This window comes from Silene latifolia, chromosome 1, assembly GCF_048544455.1.
Source record: "Silene latifolia isolate original U9 population chromosome 1, ASM4854445v1, whole genome shotgun sequence".
Lineage (NCBI taxonomy): Eukaryota > Viridiplantae > Streptophyta > Magnoliopsida > Caryophyllales > Caryophyllaceae > Silene > Silene latifolia.
This window is the reverse complement of record NC_133526.1, coordinates 174,780,988-174,788,312: the sequence shown is the minus strand read 5'-3', so window position 1 is coordinate 174,788,312 and position 7,325 is coordinate 174,780,988.

Below are 7,325 nucleotides of genomic sequence, written 5' to 3'. Positions count from 1 at the left end.
CAAGTATGAGCTAGGAGGAGCCTCTAAGGGTGGGATGTACCAAGTCAACGCTGTGTCGGACGGTCCTTTCGTCTGTGAAAGGTGTGGAGTTGAGGGCCATGTCTCGAAAAATTGCCCTAGCCCTTTTGAATCTTGTGCTGCCTTTCAACACTATAGGCAGACAAACACCTACTACGAGCCAAGCCACCCAAACTTGAGTTGGAGGAGTCAAAATGTCCAAAATCCAACCCAACATCCGCAGCAGCAACAACCATATGTGCCGCCTCATCAAAAGCAACAGCAATATCAGAAACCTCCTTATGTGCCGCAGCAACAACAATCACAGAATTCTGAATTTTCCGAGCTTAAGAATCTGTTGCTAAAGGAGTCCCAAGCAAGAGAGGCCGGGATGAAGCTACTGGAGAGCCAAATAGCTCAATTGGCTAGCAAAAATAACACTCGAGCTCCCGGACACTTACCCACTCAACCCGAACAAAAAGAGACCCTAAATGCCATCACTTTGAGGAGCGGGTCCACCCTTGATGGTCCTGCCATGGTTGAGGATGCTGTCGAGAAAGATGAGCCAGAAATAAGTCAAGAGAAAGCCTCAACGAACAAATCAAAGAAAAAGACGTCTGCCAGGCATTTCAGTCGATCGACTGAAGTACCTAGTCGATCGACTGAAACACGGGTTCCAGGAGCTTCGAATCGTAACCCGATCGATCGATCGAGGAGGTTGGTCGATCGACCAATATCACTGCTGATGTTGAAGAGTTTCGTCCTTTAATGCCAAATAGTCTACGAGACCACTTGTTTCGGGAACCACCGTCCCGAAAATTTTGGGCGACCCGAGTCTTGATGGGTCGATCCCGCTCAAGTTCGATCCGATGACGGTCAATGGTTCTCATTTGAGACGGTTTGAGGAGGGGTCTAGCTTCAACAAAGAAAAGGTGACGGACTTTCAGCCTAAGTCCAAGGATACCGGCACACGCGACTTAGAGGAGAGGGCTAAGGTGCTCCTTACAGCCCCATATCCGGAGAGACTCATGCCAACCAAAGAACAGGTATCTTTCAGTAAGTTTGAGAAAGTTATCCGTAGTCTAAATGTGCAAGTCCCCTTCCTTGAGTTAGTTAACCAAGTGCCAAAGATACACTAAATTCATGAAACAAATTTGTTGTCAAAGAAAAAATCTCTTGAACATGTTCACATTGTTGCGTTAACTAAAGAGTCTTGCTCCTACTTGTCTCACACTGCGCCCCATAAGTTAGAAGACCCGGCAGTTTTTCGTTCCTTGTAGCATAGGTACCTTTTCTATCGAAAAGGCATTATGTGACTTAGGAGCTAGCATAAGTGTCATGCCCTTGAGTCTAGCTAGGAAGCTTAAGTTGACCAGGTTTGCAATAACCGAGATGACGGTTCGATGGTGACCGATCTGCGGTCGAGCCTATAGGAGTCCTAGAGGACATACCCGTCCGGATAGGGAAGTTTTTCTTCCCTGTTGACTTTGTTGTCCTTGACATGCCCGAGGATGACCATATTCCCATTATTTTGGGTAGGCCATTTCGCACACCGCTTCTTTGGTGCGATTATTGATGTCGGTCTAGGAACCTTGACTTTCAAAGTGGGAAAGCACTCTATTGTCTTTGCCCACCGGCTAAGAAAAAAAGGATCCCATGTGGCCCGTCACTTGTAATACGGTCTCTGAAAAGAGATCGTACTTTGTGCTTCCCGAATCGACTATCCCTATTACTACTCTTTGCTAAACCCCTCCGCCCGGGATTGGGAGCAAGATGGAGGAAGAATCATTGTTTTAGATAATGCAAGAGCTGGTTTGGGGAAGGGAGTACTACAAGTTACGCCACCGGTGTAAAGCAAAACGTAGATCATTCAAAGAGGAGGCCTTGGACGCTTAAGCTATGGGACTGATGAGGAAGTGGAGGATGAGCCAGCCAAGGTGAGATGGGCTGATTTGGACTCCGACGATTCCGAGGGAGTCCTTGATTGGGGAGATGACGAAGCTGATCAGCTGAGTTCTCCGACTGTCGACGCTAAGAAGGGTGCAACTGACAAGATAGGCACCATTGAGGCTATCTCTAGTAGCCAAAAGCCGATGAAGTGGGCCATACCCTGGCCTTTTCTGATCAACTACTAGTTGATCAAAAGCTCTACAAACATTTTATTTGCTTTCGAACTATTTCCTATTGCTTTTTGTGTGCACGAAAACTTCGCTTTTATTTTGTTTGCTTAGGATTTTCAAGTACTTTAGACTTCGTTCTGGGTTTTGCGCAATTTTGGGCGCGTACTATTGTGCATTTGCAGGTATTTAGGGCTTGTTAGCTCTACTCATTGAGAAATTACGAAGAAATAAGAAGTACAAAGAAGATACTTCCGTCGATCGACCGCCATCGTGGTCGATCGACTGAGTTGCGCTTTCCAGGAGCTTCTGATCCTGTTCACATGGTCGATCGACTACCCCTATAGGTCGATCGACCACTTCTGCTGCTGTACCTGTTCACGACCTCTCCCCTGCTGTGTTTGGTCGATTTGCGGACTTAAGGGAGTTTTCTACTCCACTTTATTTTCCGTCACAATTATTTATTTCTTCCATTTTCTCAATTGTGCACAGTTTTACCCTTCCAAATTGTTTCCTTCGGTCTTATGCGTGGTTTTGATTGTCTTTCAGGCACTCTTATTGGTAGCATCACTGCTCACAAAACCTCCTAGCTCACGCTGGTTTGGGGAGGTTTCCTTTGTTGCGCCTAAAGTCTTATGAGTTCCATAGCTTTCCTTTGTGTCTTGCTTATTTACTTTCTCGCAAATTCCCGCCTCTCTTTTCTTCATCACATGATTTTGCACAATGGGGACATTGTGCGATTTGGTTTGGGGAAGGGTTTTGCGTCGCATATTTGCTTGCATTCACGTTTACTTTCTTGCCTTGCATCGTTTTTTTCATTTCTCATATATACAAGAAAATTCAAATTTGAAAAAAAAAAAAAAATTTGAAAATTTCCATAAAATGCACGTTTATTCTAGCATATAGGTCGAGTCGGAACGGTAGTATTTCTATGATGATTTTGCTTTTGCACCTGTCTCGCCTAAGCCTGGCTAGATTAACATGTTATTAGTAGAATCGTAAATGCATATCTACGAGTTTTCGTTGATTTATTTGCTGAACTTTAGACTTGACTTAGATTATTGGCAAGCTACATCATTTTTCTGAGTTTTAGAGCCTATAACTGGTGACATTCATGACCGGTTTATCTAGGAACGTGAGTAGTACTCCTTATGAGACATGTTTCCTTAATTTCCATGAATATGAATTTGATCTACTTAATACCTGTATGCATTCGGTCTGTGGTTTGTCGACACATGTGGTAGAGGTTTCCTTTTCTCATTTTGCCCATAAGCTCCACACTGCCAAAAATATCCTTTTTTGTCCCATTTGCTACATCCTACATATAGCCTACCTCTGTCAAGCTAGTAGTCTGGTTTTTGGGATTGTTACTCGTTTTTGGTAGCCATTGCTCTTTTGAGATGAAGCTGGGAAGATGAAAAGAAGGAAAGAAAGAAATAAAAAGAAAAGAAAAATGAAAAAGATGAAAAAATGATTCGAAAAAAAAAAGAGTTATGTACTGTTCAAGGCAGTCGATCGACTGCCCAATATAGTCGATCGACTGAAGTTCGAAGAGAAAAAGAAAAAGTCAATTCGCATAATTTAATCCTTATCTTTTGGCGTTTTTTGCTCCCATGTTTCATTTATATCTTATGGAGAGTTTTATTGATTTGATAGTTTGGAGATTGTGAGTTTTGTGCTTGTTATAGCACCGTTTCGTTTGATATTGAGCGAGAAGTTGGATGTTGCCACTTGGTTCCGTTTTGGTACTAGCTTGATCATCTGTACCCCCACTTTACCATGAAATGTTTTGCCTCTTCTTACCCATACCTCACATATCTCATATATACCTCGGCATGTGTCATTGGTCATCTGTTTGGTTGGAATGCGTATGTACGGTCGTAGAGATCACTTTCATATTTTATTGCTGGCATGTTTTCATAGGACGTAGTTAGGTGAGAGTCTCTACAAATTAATTCCTCCTATCTTACATATATATCACTTGTGCTCACTTGAGTGATTTGAGCGACCCGCGAGAGTCCAATTTGATAAGTCTCTATAGTCAACGGTTCAGCAATATTTTTAACGACTTTATAATTCGTTTGCATGATTCACATTCCTGATTGATTGTTAGTTGTGCATTAAATTGGCTTAGGCTTTACTTGTTGCATTTCGCTCTGAGATTGAACTCGTTCCATTAGGTCATTAGATCGAGTCTAGTTCTTGCTTGGGGACAAGCAAGGTTTGGTTTGGGGAGATTTGATGCGTGTCTAAAATACGATGTTTCACACTCTTTTCTACACGCATTTCAGAGCTCAGATGTGCAATATATGCCTATATTTCCCTATTTTCTTCTACTTTCGTGTTTTTGTACTTTATTGCAGAAATGTGAAGAATTCAACGAGAAATCAAGCCAAATCCGTCCCCGAGTAATCTGCATTGCAAATGACGTAAAGGAATTGCTTAAGGAACGAGCTTGGTGCGCAATCCAAGGCCCAAAAGACAAGTCCACGAGTTAAAAGAAGTCAAGTAGCAACTCGATCAGACGATCGACCAGCCTTGTCGATCGATCGACCAATGCTCGGGTTCCGAAGCTCTTTGTTTCTTTGAGGAGCGATCGATCGACCAGCCTTTTTCGATCGATCGACCGGATTTCTATTTCAGACGAGAATTAGATGACCGTGAATCTTGAAGCCCGTGAAGTCTAGGTTTAGGAAATAAGTTGTTGCGTTGATTGCTATATAACGTAATGAGAACATCAAGTTTGATATCAAGTTTTTATCTAAGTTTTACATCACAATACAGTACTTTAAGTTTTAGTTTATTTTCGAGTAACTAGGGTTTGGGATATCGATTTTAGCATTGGAATTCTGCCTTTGTTCTTAATCTTTCCTCTGAATTCTCGGTATTGATTCTGCCCTAATCTTAGTTTATTGTTTCGCTTTCATTATTAGTATAGAATTGATAGTTAGTGCCCCAAAGCCAATTATCATATTTTCGTTGTTGTTATTTACTTTAAGCATGAATACGATGAATCGTTGTCGGTTTATTTGTTGTTTTTACCTTCACCATGAGTAGCTAAATCTTTAGTGCTAGGATGTAGGCGAATTATGGCATAGGCGGCATTAAATTAGGGAGATCTGTCTCGCGTGTTGGTCGATCGATCGACATTGCCGGTCGATCGATCGACCTCGTAGGGTTTTACTCGTTTTAATTGAATTTAATCTTGTATTTGACGAGTTGAATGCATGCGACCAGTTAGATACCTATTTCGTGACTGACCCATTAGATCGAAAGATAGGGAAAGTTATTTGGCCATCAATTAAATCGACTAGACTGTGCTAAGATCGAAAGATAGGTATAGTTTAGACCATTAGTCGCTTTTCAGGACGAAAGTTAGAATTAGTGACATTAGGGACCTATAGCGAGATCGAGAGATGCTATTTGTTAAAGAGCGGACCGAGAGGACCTCTTTGTTTCCCGCCTTACCTAAGTTTGATTCAGACCGACTTAGTTTGTTTGCCGCTTGAAGCTATAATGACCCGACCATCCTAGTGCCTTTCTTTTATCTGTTAAATTCGTATTTTTAGTTTATTATCTTTGTTTGCTTTTAGTCTTAGACCAATTCAAACCAACCCCCATAATTGTTACCTTTGACTGATCATAAAACAACTAGAATTTACAACTGCCTCCTTGTGGTTCGACCCTGTTACCACTAGCCTAGGTTAGTCTTAATAGGAGATTATAAATTTTATCTTTGGTACTCACAACGACGGGTATCAGTATCCAATGCAAGTGCTCATGATATGAAAATGCAAACAATTGAGCAACACAATTTCTTACCATCTCAAACACCAAGCTGAGGAATCCAATAATCAATATAATCATCTCAGTCACAAGCTGAGGTAGTCAATAATTAAATCATCTCAGTCACGAGCTGAGGTAGTCAATAATCAAATCATCTCAATACAACCAACCAATAATCATATATCATCCCATCACAATTCCAAACAATTCAACCAATACAATAAAATAATATCATTCAAGTAAACACTAAAGTGATTGAATAGCTATCCTACCTGGCAAGCAAATCCAAATCAAGCAGCTCAAAGCGATCCAAATAATAAAGCAATCCAAACCCGGTTATAATTTCTTCACAATCGTCACCTAATCAAAATATTATAATTTCCATCAATTATTAATTATTACATTCTATCTTTTTATAAATTATATCCGTTATTTCAAATTAATTATATATTATTATTATCAAAGGATTACGATATTAAAAACCCAATTCAAAAAAAAACCCGAGTCATCCAAACTTAACCAATTAAAACCCGTCACAAATTACCCAATTAATAAATCCCGTCTTAAAACTCCGTATCAATATTAGACACGACCCAATAAAATAAGAAGAGTCACGTGTATGCCAAACTTAGAACATGACAACTACCCTCCATACTTATACTCCCCATTGTAGGAAATATCGGTATACTTCCCTTTAAATTATAAGGATTATAACGAAATTATGATTGTGAAACTAGTCATAAAAGAAATTGCATAAACAAAATGGTAAAGGATTAAGATTCAACCTTTGGTCCTAGCAAAATTGGCCTAAGAACAATATCTCAATGATATTCGCCTAATCGTTGCACCCAAGATGCTCCGAGAAATGCCCCTCAAATTGCTAGAATGAGATCCCCAATTTTCTGTAAAATTTTAGGGTTTTTGTGTGTTTTTTTTTTTTATGAAAGAATTAGGTCTAGAATTAGGTTAAGAAGATTAGAAAAAATGATCTCCCCTTCTCCCTTATTATAACCGAAAATAGGGAGACTAATTAGGAAGATATTTTATACTTATTTTCTTCCTCTATTTCGGTTTGACCGTGACTACCAAAATGAGGAGAGAAATCTCCTTATTTTTGGTAGTTATTTTCATGTATATAATATGTACATTTTATCAATTGTCATATATATTGTCCGTATTAATAATTCCACATACAACCGTTTGCAGTCAATTTATTAATTCCGGCCTGACAACATTTATTATAACAATCTCGTATAAAATATACTTTAACTATAAATATCACATATTTATAATTTGCTAATTAAATATAACTGGTTACGTTCAATCACGAATTAACATCTTAATTCGTTCAAGCTAACATTATATACATTAATTAAATATAACTTATTATATTCAATTTACGAATTGATGCTTAATTGTCTCGGC